This window comes from Moschus berezovskii, chromosome 6, assembly GCF_049115385.1.
Source record: "Moschus berezovskii isolate FMDL1 chromosome 6, NW_MosBer_1.0, whole genome shotgun sequence".
In the NCBI taxonomy this organism is placed as follows: Eukaryota; Metazoa; Chordata; class Mammalia; order Artiodactyla; family Moschidae; genus Moschus; species Moschus berezovskii.
The window spans coordinates 22533615-22548978 of record NC_142465.1 but is presented as its reverse complement, the minus strand read 5'-3'; positions in this window follow the sequence as shown (position 1 = coordinate 22548978).

Sequence of the window (15364 nt, the reverse complement as noted above, 5' to 3'; positions counted from 1 at the left end):
GAATAAGCGGGGCATCTGTGGAAGCCCAAAGAGAACGAACATCTTCCAAATAAATGTCCAGGTAAAAATAAACAATCAAAGCACAGGTCTGTTAAATTCCACTGTTCACTCTAAAAATAGTTATGCATGAAAATAGAGTCAAGTGTTTTACAAAGTACCTTGGCAATAAGAAGTGCTATTCCAGTGAAGTGTAAGTCCTAGGAATTCAAAAGAGTTGGGCAAAGCAACTAAATGGTGAAGTTATAAACACAGGTTTCTAAAGAAAGAAGCATTAGTAATAATGACATCCATGTGGGAACCCCTGCACAGAGCACCATAAATCTGACTGACTCATGTCAGCAAGACAGAAAACAGTGACTGAAACAAAAGATCTGAAAAACTTGCTTCAAAAAGGTCAGTGGGGGGACTGTGAATAACTTAGCACGAATAGTAATGGACAATACCAGCCAGTCTTTCTACGTGACCAGAACATTACAATTTGAAAGTACTCAAATAAAGATGAAATACTAGATGTTAAAATGCATTCTGTGTGTTTACTGGAAGGTGGTTCATGTTAATCCTTTTAAATCTCTGCTCAGTATTAAAGCTTAGAGAATCCTTCATATGGCAGCAAGGAGTCGTTTTTCAAAGGGAGTGTAATGGAAGGATAATCCTAATATTTGTTGCTTGATTTTTAGTCCTCATTCAGCTCATGTGAAAGAGGGACTCGTTTTGCAGGTTGATTATAAAACATTATAAATCTCAAAATTTAGCCAAAACATATACAAGAGTGAGTTCCAAGTTATCAGTCATGTGAAGTAGGGGAGAAGGGAGGATGGAAGCTCGGCTTCAATAATGATGCTGCCATTTTCTATAAATGTGCTACTTTTTGGATGCTTTAAGCTATCAAGAACTTTTTACAATAACATATTTAATAAGCCAAATAAAACTGGATACCACAATGAAGACTACTGCTTGAGATTTCAACTTCTGCATCACTTCCCTGTGGTCACGCTGTGTCATATAAAATAGAACAGCAGCCTCCTGGCCACTTAATGTGGCACAATAACACTTGAACTGAAAGCCAGGTCAACTGATGCTAATTTGTAATTCTTCTAAGCATGGCAGGTGAGTTGGTTAATTTCATGTATTGACTTAGCTAGGTCATGGTAATGAGTTTTTGTTAAACATCAGTCTAGATATTGCTGTGAAGGTATTTCTTAGCTGTGATTAATATTTAAAACAGTAGACTTTGACTAGAGCAGATTGCCCTCCATATGGTGGGTGGGCCTCATTTAATTAGTTGAAGGTCTTAGGAAAAAAGACTGGACTGCCCGTGGACTTGAGATCACATTATCAACTCTTCCTTCAGTCTCCAGCCTGCTGGCCTGCCTCTGTGTGTGTGTGTGTGTATGTGTGTGTGCTAAGTCACTTCAGTCATATTTGACTCTTTGTGACCACATGGACTGTAGCTCACCAGGTTCCTCTGTCCATGGGATTCTCCAGGAAAGAATATTGAAATGGCTTGCCATGCCCTCCTCCAGGGGATCTTCCTAATGCAGGGATCAAACCTGCATCTCTTCTGTCTCCTGCATTGGCAGGTGAGTTCATTGGCAGGTGAGCACCACCTGGGCCTACCTGCAGATTTCAGGATTACCTACTCCTACAAATCATGTGAGCCAATTCCTTAAAATATCTATCTCTCTAGCATCCATCTATCTACACACATCCTATTGGTTCAGTTTCTCTGGAGAACATTGACCATCATACCAAACACAATAGAAACCCAACAATGTCTTCCATGTTTGGCCATCAGTGTGTCTGAACTACCTGTAAATGCAAGTTGGTCAACACTCACTCAGAAATGCTGAAGACTGTGGTATACATACACATGCTGAATAGAATTCCTGTAGCTATTGACTTGAAGTAATAGGCTTTTCCTAAAACATTGAAATGAATAGCATACCTCTGAATGCTTTATTTTTACCCCCAGTTGCCTACCAGAAGTGAAAGCAACTCATTATACGCATTGGGAATTGAACTGCAACATAAATCTGATGGCTTTCTGTGCAAAAATGAAGATCCTATTCCAAAACCAACACAAAGTGTTCTGGTATGATTTTACATGTTGGTGTCGTAAGACATGCTATATCTCCACATTTATTTGGTTCCCTCTTATAACCAATAAAATATTTGAAAATTTAACCCTCTCTACCTCAACTCAAAAACATCTGTTGAGGACCCACTATGTTCAGTGCTAGAGATAAAAAGATGAGGAATAACTTCAAAGAGGTCAGTGTTCAATAGGAACACAACATATAAATATTTATCTAAAAAAATAAAAATGTGTAAGTAAGGCAATGTATTAAAGGCACTTTTACTCTACCCTTCAACCTCAAATCCCATCAAAAATAGCACCAAATAAAAAAGACAAGTAAATATAAAATATTCGTTAAAATGAAGAGATTCCTGTGATTTCTCAGACACATTATGGATCACACCCAGACTGAGAAGAGAACATGCTTAGTTCCAACATACGTTGTTTTGGATTTTGAGTCAGAAATAAACCACCCCCCAATTTGTTACATTCTAATGGGCATATACAGAAATTGTAATCAGACTTTGGGGAGTTCCTTCAGTGTCTAAAAAGGTTTTAAATTTGATCTTTGGTTCCTATGACATCTGTTAGTTAGTAGTTACCTTTAAGTCCCTTTTGTGGCTAGGAGCAGATTCCTAGCATCTTGCAGTGTCAAGGACTGTTTATTTTTTAGCTGCCCATTTACTGCTTGTTTTATGCTTGAGATGTTTCCAGGCTTCTACACATTTTCCAGAGAAGAGATGACTGACAAAGATGAAGCCTGCTCATTTAAAGAGTTGATGATTGATTTCTTTTCTTCTGCAGAGTGATAAGTGAGACTTTGTACCATCATAATTGAATGATACAGAGCATTAGAAATATGGTAAAAATTTCCAAGGAGAAGGATGTGTTGGGAAATGACCCATTCTCTTAAAAAGGTGCAAGTTGGCAGCAATGGACTCAGTTTCTTTGTCACAGTGAAAGTTGATTGAAACCATAAACTTGAGCTTTTTAGTGGGTGTATAATATGAACCTTCAGAGAAGGCAATGGCAAGCCACTCCAGAACTCTTGCCTAGAAAATCCCACGGATGGAGGAGCCCAGTAGGCTGCAGTCCGTGGGGTCGCTAAGGGTCAGACACGACTAAGTGACTTCACTTTTCACTTTCATACATTGGAGAAGGAAATGGCAACCCACTCCAGTGTTCTTGCCTGGAGAATCCCAGGGACGGGGGAGCCTGGTGGGCCTCCGTCTGTGGGGTCACACAGAGTCGGACACGACTGAAGTGACTTAGCAGCAGCAGCAGCAGCAATGGGCATATACAATAATAGTTTTTATTAGAATGCCATGTTAGACCAATTTTGACCTGTGATTTAGACCAATTTTCAACTGTGATTTAGACCAATTTTCAGAACTGTGAAACAGGGAACACTTAAGGAAAATTTGTAGTGGTGCTTATGTCATTTCTACTGTTAGTTTCTCTGCCAAAAGGGAGGGATAAGTCAATGGAAAAGATTAAAGAACTTTTAAGAAGACTATTTAGTAAAGTCTCTACACTTTGCAAGCTAAGGAGACGTTTATTCCTTGGGTAAAGAAAATAACTTGAAGAGAGCAGTGTTTGAAATAAGTCCCCAAACTATTCATCAGCAGGTACTTACCACTACTCAAAGCTCAGTAATGTTCAGAAAAGAAATTATCATGGGACCTAAGCCTGAAAAATTAAGAGGTGAAAGATAGACTGGAAGCAAGCAAGAAAAAGAAACATGAGGAAAAGAGAGCTGAAAAACACAAAAAATAGTTAAATCACATAATTCTATGTAGTAAAATTGTAGAGAATGATTTTAAGAAAAGATATTAAAAAGTTCAAAACAGTATATAAGTGTACGAAGAACCATTCAATAGAGCATGGAAAAGAATATAAAGCGCCTTATAAAACTCAGGCATTAGAAGAAGACAGATAAAAGCATCATAATGATGAAAAACATTCTAGAAACAACCCTCCTAAATGGGATAAATGCAACTGAAAAAGTCAGAAATATGGAGACTATGGAAATATGGTTTGAGAAGCTATCCTCAAGTGAAGTGGAAGAACTATGCATGCAGGATTTCAGGCAAGATAATTGGGAAGACCTAAGAAGGAAATGGCAACCCACTCCAGTATTCATGCCTGGAAAATCCCATGGACCGAGGAGCCTGGTGGACTACGGTCCATGGGGTCGTAAAGAGTCGGACACAACTGAGCGACTTCACTTCACTTCAATACGTATTTAATGTCTGCTTCTGAAGAAGAGGAAAGTGTCTTAGAAGCCAATAGCGCTGTTCATGTCAATTCTGATTTTTCACTCATTCCAGGAATATAGCAAGATTGCACTTGTCATTTCCTTTGATAGTCATGGCCATTTGACTAGACTGGACCCCATAAATGTGAATGATAAAGGCTTTAGGAGTTAGCATTCAATTTACTACATTCCCTTTTCTCTGCATTTGGTCAACTTTGTAAAGGAGACTTCAATACTGTATATCAGTAATATGTGAATTTTTTTTTTAAAGGTCAAACTCTTAGAAACAAAGAGAAGAAAAGTGGCTAGGGTTGGGGTAAATACAAGTTGGAATCAAGACTGCTGGGAGAAATATCAATAACCTCGGATATGCAGATGACACCACCCTAATAGCAGAAAGTGAAGAGGAACTGAAGAGCCTCTTGATGAAAGTGAAAGAGGTGAGTGAAAAAACTGACTTAAAACTCAATATTCAGAAAATTAAGATCACGGCATCTGGTCCCATTACTTCATGGCAAACAGATGGGGAAACAATGGAAACGGTGACAGACTTTATTTTTGGGGGGCTCCAAAATCACTGCAGATCGTGACTGCAGCCATGAAATTAAAAGACACTTGCTCCTTGGAAGACAAGCTATGAAAAACCTAGACAGCATATTAAAAAACAGAGAGATCACTTTTTCAACAAAGGTTCATATAGTAAAAGCTATGGGTTTTTCAGTAGTCATGTATGGATGTGAGAATTGGACCATAAAGAAGGCTGAGTGCCAAAGAATTTATGCTTTCGAACTCTGGTGCTGGAGAAGACTCTTGAAAGTCCCTTAGACAGAAAGGAGATCAAACCAGTCAGTCCTAAAGGAAATGAACCCTGAATATTCATTGGAAGAATTGAAGCTGAAGCTCTAATACTTTGGCCACATGATGTGAAGAGCCAACTCATTGGAAAAGACTCTAATGGTGGGAAAGATTGATGGTGGGAGGAGAAGGAGGTGATAGAGGATGAGATGGTTGGATGGCATCATCGACTCAATAGACATGAATTTGAGCAAATTTCAGAAGATACTGAAGGATAGGGAAGCCTGGCATGCTGTAGTCCATCAGGTCTCAGAGTCAGACACAACTAAGCAACTGAATAGCAAAGTAAAAGGGTATAAACACTCAACTATAAGATGAACAAGGCCTGAGGATCTAATGAATAGTATGATGACTACAGTTAATAATATGATGTATAATTGAGAGTAGGGAATGGCTACCCATTCCAGAATGTTTGCCTACAGAATTCCATGGACAGAGGAGCCTGGTAGACTACACACAGACCATAGGGTCACAAAGAGTCAGACATGACTGAATGACGAACACTTTCTCTCTCTCTTTTTTTTTTTTTTTTCAAGGAACACTTTCTCTCTCTTTATTTTTTTTTTCATGAGAACAGAAATTAAATGTTCTCACTGAAAGAAAAAAAAAGATAAATTTGTGAAGTGATGAATGTGTTATTAGATGGTGGGAATCCTTTCACAATTCACATGTATTTCAGATCACCATGATGTATACCTTAAGATGCAGATGTACACTGTAAGATGATATTCATCTAGCATCAATTATATCTCAACAAAGCTGGAAAAATAAAATTAAAATAAAAAAGGAATCTCCATTAGCTTGGGTTCTTGAGTGACTGTAATCAACCAGAGCTCTAATGACCCATGTTGGATTTGTCACATCAACAATAAATAAAATTTAATGTGTAATGACACTCAGATTTTAATACTGCAGCCTAACTTAGACTGATACAAACGTAGTGTGGAAAAATATTTTAAGAAAAATAGTCAATCCCAAAATTCTTAGTACAGTTTTAAGCCTTCTTATGTTCAGTAATGTAAATGATACCAACTTAAAGAAGAAGAAAAAAAAAAGAATCTGAAAGCTTATTTACACTTCTTCTAGACTTATTTTCGTTGTTGCCAATGTATTTTTATTTTTTTGTGGTTGTTTTTTCCAATTTTCACCGTATTAAATCCGAAGTACTTAAAAAGTTAAAATTACAAAGGTGTTGCTTGAAATTCACAAAACTAAACAAGTATAAAAATGTATAAGTAACTTTCAAGCGATGAAATTGGTGAGGTGTTATTTGTTTCCCTCACTAGTCTGTGAAGGCAGGAGGAGAAGGGGATGACAGAGGATGAGATGGCTGGATGACATCACCAGTTCAATGGGCATGAGTGTGAGCAAGCTCCGGGATATGGTGAAGGACAGGGAAGCCTTGTGTGCTGCAGTCCATGGGGTCACAAAGAGTGGGAAATGACTGAGCAAAAACTAGTTTGTGAAATCCCTGAAGAAAGAGACTATGTCTTTCTTCTTTTTAAATCAAGTAGAGGGCCTGGCATTGTATAGATCTTAATTAAACTTTCTTGGACTAAACTGATTTGTTACTGCCTTTAGTGTCTCCATGTAGATCATTTGAGACTGATATATTTGACTAAGAATTATGATTGGGACCCTTTTGACTCAACATATATCCGTACAGTTAAAAAGGTTTCTAGTTTCTTTACTTTTGATAGTATGACTTTTATTTAAGTCAATTTAGCTGCAGAGGCTACTGAAGATACTAAGCTTCAAATTGTAAAAGATATGATTGATAGAAGCCGTTATATAATTATTTCAAAGTAATCCTTTATAAACTGGTTTAGAAATGACATAACAGCATTTTACAGTTAAAATGAAGTTCAAATTGAGACATCTGAACATGTAACTGACAGGGTTTTACTCTTTCTTTGAAAGCAAAGTGATCAGTCATGTTCTGCAAATGGATTACATACATGAGATTGAATGCATAAATATCTCAGTTTAAATCTTTTAAAATGCCATAATTCTTCTTCTCCATTACCCACTTGACTCTATCCAGATAATATATGTAGTCTTTTAAAAGCCATTACAGATCTTTAACCTTTAACTTGAACATAGAAAAGAGATGGTTAGAGGAATTCTTTTCAGGTAAATCACGTAAGTACAAGTGACTCTTATCCTCCCTGGCTCATATTTTAGCTCCAATCTTTGACTAAATATGTTATCACACTTCTCTGAGTCTCCCCTGCTTCTATTATCACTGTTACTTGGTTTCCTTTGCTGACTCTTTTGATTGTGGATAATTTATTGAATTCAATCCTCAGGCTTCTTTTTTGCCCCCCTCTCTCTTTGATGACCTTTTCAACATCTATGGCTTAAAATATCATCTCCATACTGAAAATTTTCAATTTAACATCTTCAGCTCTAACCAATTACTTCCATCTCAATTTTTTGTCACACTTGCCACCTGGAATTCTCTGCAACCTCTGCAAACTTAGCATATCTAAAAACAGATTTCTTCCCTGGGCATGTCTTGCCAGAATTTTTAAAACTTTAAATGTATTAATTTTTAACTGGAGGATAATTGCTTTACAATATTGTGTTGGTTTCTGCCATACATCAACATCAATCAGCCACAGGTATACATACATCCCCTCCCTCCTGAAGCTTCCTCTCACCTCCCACCCCACCCCACCCCACCCCTCTAGATCGTCTCAGAGTACTGGCTTGAGCCTCCTGAGTCATACATAAAATTCCCACTGCTACCTATTTTACATATGGTAATGTATATGTTTCATGAGACTCTCAATTGGTCCCACACTCTCCTTTCCCTAGTGTCCACAAGTCTGTTTATATCTGCATCTCCATTGCTGCCCTGCAAATAGGTTCATCAGTATTATCTTTCTAGATTCCATATATATGTGTTGCTATACATATTTGTTTTTCTCTTTCTGACTTACTTCAGGTGGTTCTAGGCAAATTTTAAATCAGTGGTTCTCAATTCAAATTTTGGAGAGGAAACCTGAAGTTGTTAGAAAGTGAAGTTGAATCAGAATTATATATGGAGGTTTTCAAATCAACCTCTCTCCACATAAACTGTGTCAGAACTTCCTGGGGTGGGGAATTGGGAAAATGGACATAAAGTAAAAAGAGTTTATGGATGATTTTTTTTTTTTATAATTTTTCATTAAAATAATTTTATTTTATTTTTTTTTAATTTTCTAAAAAAGTATTTTTATTAAAAAAGCACAAATGCAAAGAAATGGATGATTTTGCCCAATCTTAATCTTAATCTTAATCTCCCACTACCCCCAGTTAAGATGGGTATGCTAGGCCCATGTATATCCACAGCTCCTTTTTCCTTGTCCATTCCTTGCAACTGCTACTACATACATAATCAAATGTGTCTGAGACAAGGTAAGGGATTTCTTATTTACACCAAAAGAAGAAGAGAAAGGAGCCAGCACATTACATGGAATAGTCCTAATTCTGAAACACCTCTAACATCTATTTCATGTTCAACATCTCCAACATTTGTTTCATGTTCTTTACTCCCATTCTGTCCATAGATGCCTTTCTTCAAGATTACTAGGATCATCTTGACTTCTTAATACCTTCGGTTTTTTTTTCTTTTCCTTTGTTCCCAGTGTATATTTGCTTTAATATATTTTTAATTAAAATATAATTGATCCTTTAGTCTTTTTTCAATTTCATCCACTCTACCTCTACTACCAAATGTATAAATTATATGTGTATGTGGGGCTTCCATAGTGGCTCAGATGGTAAAGGGTCTGCCTGCAATACAAGGAACCTGGGTTCAGTCCCGGGTGGGGAAGATCCCCTGGAGGAGGGCATGGCAACCCTCTCCAGTATTCTTACCTGGAGAATCCCCATGGACAGAGGAGCTTGGCAGGCTGCAGTCTATGGGGTCACAAAGAGTCGGACATGATTGAGCGACAAAGCACACAGCACATCCTTTTAATTTTAGCCATTCTAGTAGAAGTATAGTTATATTTCATTGTGGTTTTAATTTTCATTTTCCTGAGGCTAATTATGTTGAATATTTTTTGTGTGCTTGTATGTCATTTATGTTTTTCTTTGTGAAATGCCTGTTAAAAATCTTTGTGTTTTTTTTTTCTCAGACTTTTGTCTTCTAATTATTGAGCTGTGTCTTAGGATGTGTGTGTGCTCATTCCTGTCCAACTCTTTGCGATCCCATGGACTCTAACCTTCCAGGAGCCTCTGTCCATGGAATTTTCCAAGAATACTGAAGTGGATTGCCATTTCCTCCTCCAGGGGATCTTCCTGACGCAGGGTTTGAACTTGTATCTCTTGTGTCTCCTGCATTGGCAGGTGGACTCTTTACCACTGTGTTACCTGGGAAGCCCCAATTATGAGTTATAGTTGTTTATTTTTATTGTCAGTAGACGAATGCTTTCAAAGATATGTATTTTTGCATATATTTCCCCAAAACTTTGCCATAGCTTTTCATTTTTTAAATAGTGTCTTTAGAAAAGCAAAAGTTTTAATTTAATGAAGTCTAACTCCCAATGTTCAAGCAGGTTTTAGAAAAGGCAGAGGCACCAGAGATCAAATTGCCAACATCCGCTGGATCATGGAGAAAGCAAGAGAGTTCCAGAAAAACATCTATTTCTGCTTCTTTGACTATGCCAAAGCCTTTGACTGTGTAGAGCACAATAAACTGTGGAACATTCTGAAAGAGATGGGAATACCAGACCACCTGACCTGCCTCTTGAGAAACCTGTATGCAGGTCAGGAAGCAACAGTCAGAACTGTACATGGAACAACAGACTGGTTCCAAATAGGAAAAGGAGTACGTCAAGGCTGTATATCATCACTTTGCTTATATAACTTCTATGCAGAGTACATCATGAGGAACGCTGGGCTGGAAGAAGCACAAGCTGGAATCAAGATTGCCGGGAGAAATATCAATAACCTCAGATATGCAGATGACACCACGCTTACGGCAGAAAGTGAAGAGGAACTCAAAAGCCTCTTGATGAAAGTGAAAGAGGAGAGTGAAAAGGTTGGCTTGAAGCTCAACATTCAGAAAACAAAGATCAGGGCATCTGGTCCCATCACTTCATGGGAAATAGATGGGGAAACAGTGGAAACAGTGTCAGACTTTATTTTTTTGGGCTCCAAAATCACTGCAGATGCTGATTGCAGCCATGAAATTAAAAGATGCTTACTCCTTGGAAGGAAAGTTATGACTAACCTAGATAGCATATTAAAAAGCAGAGACATTACTTTGCCAACCAAGGTCCGTCTAGTCAAGGCTATGGTTTTTCCCATGGTCATGTATGGATGTGAGAGTTGGACTGTGAAGAAAGCTGATCACCGAAGAATTGATCCTTTTGAACTGTGGTGTTGGAGTAGACTCTTGAGAGTCCCTTGTACTGCAAGGAGATCCAACCAGTCCATTCTAAAGGAGATCAATCCTGGGTGTTCATTGGAAGGACTGATGTTAAAGCTGAAACTCCAATACTTTGGCCACCTCATGAGATGAGTTGACTCACTGGAAAAGACTCTGATGCTGGGAAAGGTTGGGGGCGGGAGGAGAAGGGGACGACGGAGAATGAGATGGCTGGATGGCATCACCGACTCTGTGGACATGAGTTTGAGTGTACTCCGGGAGTTGGTGATGGACAGGGAGGCCTGGCGTGCTGTGATTCATGGGGTCGCGGAGAGTCGGACACGACTGAGCGACTGAACTGACTGAACTGAAACAAAACCACTAGATATGCCCCAGGCCACTAGATGGAAGAAGTGTTACCACCCTTCTGCTAATACGATAATCCTAGTTTGACCTCCTAGGGTCAGATACTTTCCTGCCTAATATGAAGGAGAAGCTAGTAAAAGTGAATGTCTGCAGAAGGTGGTCTTCTCCCCACCCCACCCTCGATTTTTCATTATAAATTGTAGCCCACTCAATCCTCACGGCAGAGCTCCCTCGCCTGCACACTTGCATCTCTTACAAGCATCCTATATTAATAAATCTACTTCTTGCCTATCACTTTGCCTTTCGCTGAATTCCTCCTGCACTGACACAAGAACCTGAACCTTAGTAAGTCCAGACACCGGGTGAGTGATTCTAATTAAAAGATTCTGGATTAGAGTCCCAAACTGAGTTTTGGCTGAGTTTGAGTCCCAGCTATGTGGGTTCAAGTCCTAAACAGGGTTTTGGCCAGGTTTGAATCCTGGTCATGTGGGTTCGAGTCCCAAACTGGGTTTTGGCCAGCTCTGAGTCCCAGTCACATGTGTTCAAGTCCCCATCTGAGGTCAATGGTTTCAGTATCAAAATATTTCAGGCAGAAAGGACAGCATGTGCAAATGTCTTGGGACAGAGAAGAACACAGTGCCTTCAAGGAAGTGAAGGGGAGTCTACAGACCAGCCTGTGGCAAGACTAAGAGGCATATTGTGGATTAGGGACTGTATCCCAAAGGTAATGGGAAGATTTGAAGGGTCTGAAGGAGAATCTGCTCAGTTTTGAGTTCCTACAATATTCTGACACCTTTGTGATGATCAGTTTGGAGGAGAAGAAAGTAGATTCAAGGAAACCAGCTGGGAACTTCCGTACCTTGTTAGCTTTGTGTTCAATTTTCTGTTCCTTACGTTTGGTGCTTTGTTGTTGTTCAGTTGCTACGCTGTATCTGACTCTTGACAGCCTCATGGACTGCAGCACGCCAGGCTTCCCTGTCTTTCACTATCTCCCAGAGTCTGCTCGAACTCGTGTCCTTTGAGTGACTGATGTCACCCAACCATCTCATCCTCTGTTTCCCCTCTCCTCCTGCCCTCAGTCTTTTCCAGCATCAGGGTCTTTTCCAAAGTGTCAGCTCTTCGCATCAGGTGGCCAAGGTACTGGAGCTTCAGCATCAGTGCTTCCAATGAATATTCAGGGTTGATTTCCTTTAAGATTGACTGGTTTGATCTCCATGCAGTCCAGGGGACTTTGGGGCTTTATTTTCCTCAATAAGAAATTAGGAATAAAGAATAGGAAATTTCTTTGATAAGTTTATAACATTTAAATGGTTGTTTCTTTAGGTGTCAAGAAACTCAAATCAGTGAAGTCTGAATTCATACTTGGTATTCAACAAATACTAGCTGAGAGACAGGCTTTGTGTTTGTGTGTGGCGGGGAGAGGTCAGGAAGGCTAGGGGCATGACAACTGAGTTCTCTTCAGAGTGTCCTTCATTTCTTTTGTTTTGTGTCCTCCCACCCACCCTCAAGGGTTTCCCTTGTGGCTCAGCTGGTAAAGAATCTGCCTGCAATGTGGGAGATCTGGGTTCGATCCCTGGGTTGTGAAGATCCCTTGGAGAAGGGAAAGGCTGCCCGCTCCAGTATTCTGGCCTGGAGAATTCCATGGACTGTATAGTCCATGGAGTCGCAAAGAGTTGGACACAAATGAACGACTTCCACTTTCTTTCTTTCACCCACCCTCAGGCATCTCTTGCTTGAGGCATCGAATTTGTCATGGCAGCCTCTTAGCTGTGATGTTTTCTGTAATACAATCAGTTATCACAGAGCACCATAATTTCCTTCATGAACTGTCAACCTATCTCTTGTGTCATTTTATTATTTTAAGCTTAAAAATGAATATGTAAACTGGGGTCAAAAGGTCTATGTTTTGATAAGAAAATGGATTTGGAAAGATAAGGGCATGCCCTCTTTTCCCCTGATATAAATAAACCTTTGCCTAATTTTAAGTGTAACACCGATCAAATGAGTTTGGGGAGAAAGAAAGGTTGCAAGTAAGATCTGAAGTTTTCTATCCAAAAACTCCATTTTAAAACTTTTATTCCAAGCTGAGCCACTTAGAATACACTGGAGAGAGGCTTATACAATTATATAAGCAGAAAACTTCATCTGTGTCGATTCTATGGTATGTCTGATTATTTAATCACTGTTCATTCATTCATTTACACAAGCGTTGTGAAGCAGCACTGCCAAAGGCACTATTTGAGACCTTTACTCTTGAGTTGTTTTCTTTCAGGTGAGTGATATAAATTGGCAGTGCTAACAGAAATAGGCAATTCACAACTACAGGAGGTGAGTGTGGTCCAGTAGCTCAAGGAGCACACATAAGGGCATTTAACTCAGACCTGGCACTTGTCTTGGAGGAGCCCAGTGTCTGATGGACGTTTTCCTCAGGATGGAGAGAATTCTACCAGCAAAGCAGAGCAGAAGAATGTTCTAAAGCAGAGGAAGGAGCATGACACACAAGGCCAGAGAGAGAGAGCATGGCTCTGTGGGGTTAAGCATAGTTCTCTATGTGAGATGATTGTGTGGGTGGAGGGAACAGAGATAAGCAAGGGTCAGATCATGACGTGAGCCACAGTGAGTAGTTTGGGTTCATAGTACTCTGCGGGCAGAAGAGAGCCATATAAAGTTTTAAATTGAGGACTATAATTATATTTGCATTTTGGACACACATCACTATGACTGCAGGGCAAAATATGAACTGGAGGCAAGCAAATCAGTTAGGAAAACTAAAGTAATTCAGACAAAAGATAGCAGTATACCATATATTGGGGCCACGAGGATGAGGAGAATTAGATGAAATAAAGAACAATTTAGAAGTAGGTTAATAGGACTGGGAAATCAAATTGATTATATTCTTTGCAGCCAAAGATGGAGAAGCTCTATACAGTTAGCAAAAACAAGACCAGGAGCTGATTGTGGCTCAGATCATGAACTCTTTATTGCCAAATTCAGACTTAAATTGAAGAAAGTAGGGGAAACCATTAGACCATTCAGATATGACCTAAATCAAATCCCTTATGATTATACAGTGGAAGTGAGAAATAAATTTAAGGGACTAGATCTGATAGATACAGTCCCTGATGAACTATGGACAGAGGTTCGTGACATTGTACAGGAGACAGGGACCAAGACCATCCCCATGGAAAAGAAATGCAAAAAAGCAAAATGGCTATTGGAGGAGGCCTTGCACATAGCTGTGAAAAGAAGAGAAGCAAAGGAGAAAAGGAAAGATATAAGCATTTGAATACAGAATTCCAAAGAATAGCAAGGAGAGATAAGAAAGCCTTCCTCAGTGATCAATGCAAAGAAATAGAGGAAAACAACAGACTAAGAAAAACAAGAGATCTCTTCAAGAAAATTAGAGATACCAAGGGAACATTTCATGCAAAGATGGGCTCAATAAAGGACAGAAATTGTATGGACCTAACAGAAGCAAAAGATATTAAGAAGAGGTGACAAGAATACACAGAAGAACTGTACAAAAAAGATCTTCACGACGAAGATAATCACAATGGTATGATCACTCACATAGAGCCAGACATCTTGGAATGTGAAATAAAGTGGGCCTTAGAAAGCATCACTACGAACAAAGCTAGTGGAGTTGATGGAATTCCAATTGAGCTATTTCAAATCCTGAAAGATGATGCTGTGAAAGTGTTGCACTCAATATGCCAGCAAATTTGGAAAACTCAGCAGTGTCCACAGGACTGGAAAAGGTCAGTCTTCATTCCAACCCCAAAGAAAGGCAATGCCAAAGAATGCTCAAACTACCGAACAATTGCACTCATTTCACACGCTAGTAAAGTCATGCTCAAAATTCTCCAAGCCAGGCTTCAGCAATATGTGAACCGTGAACTCCCAGATGTTCAAGCTGGTTTTAGAAAAGGCAGAGGCACCAGAGATCAAATCGCCAACATCTGCTGGATCATGGAGAAAGCAAGAGAGTTCCAGAAAAACATCTATTTCTGCTTCATTGACTATGCCAAAGCCTTTGACTGCAGATGTGGAACACAATAAACTGTGGAACATTCTGAAAGAGATGGGAATACCAGACCACCACCTGCCTCTTGAGAAACCTGTATGCAGGTCAGGAAGCAATAGTTAGAACTGGACATGGAACAACAGACTGGTTCCAAATAGGAAAAGGAGTACGTCAAGGTTGTATATTGTCACCCTGCTTATTTAACTTCTATGCAGAGTACACCATGAGGAACGCTGGGCTGGAAGAAGCACAAGCTGGAATCCAGATTGCCGGGAGAAATATCAATAACCTCAGATATGCAGATGACACCACCCTTATGGCAGAAAGTGAAGAGGAATTCAAAAGCCTCTTGATGAAAGTGAAAGAGGAGAGTGAAAAGGTTGGCTTGAGGCTCAACATTCAGAAAACGAAGATCATGGCATC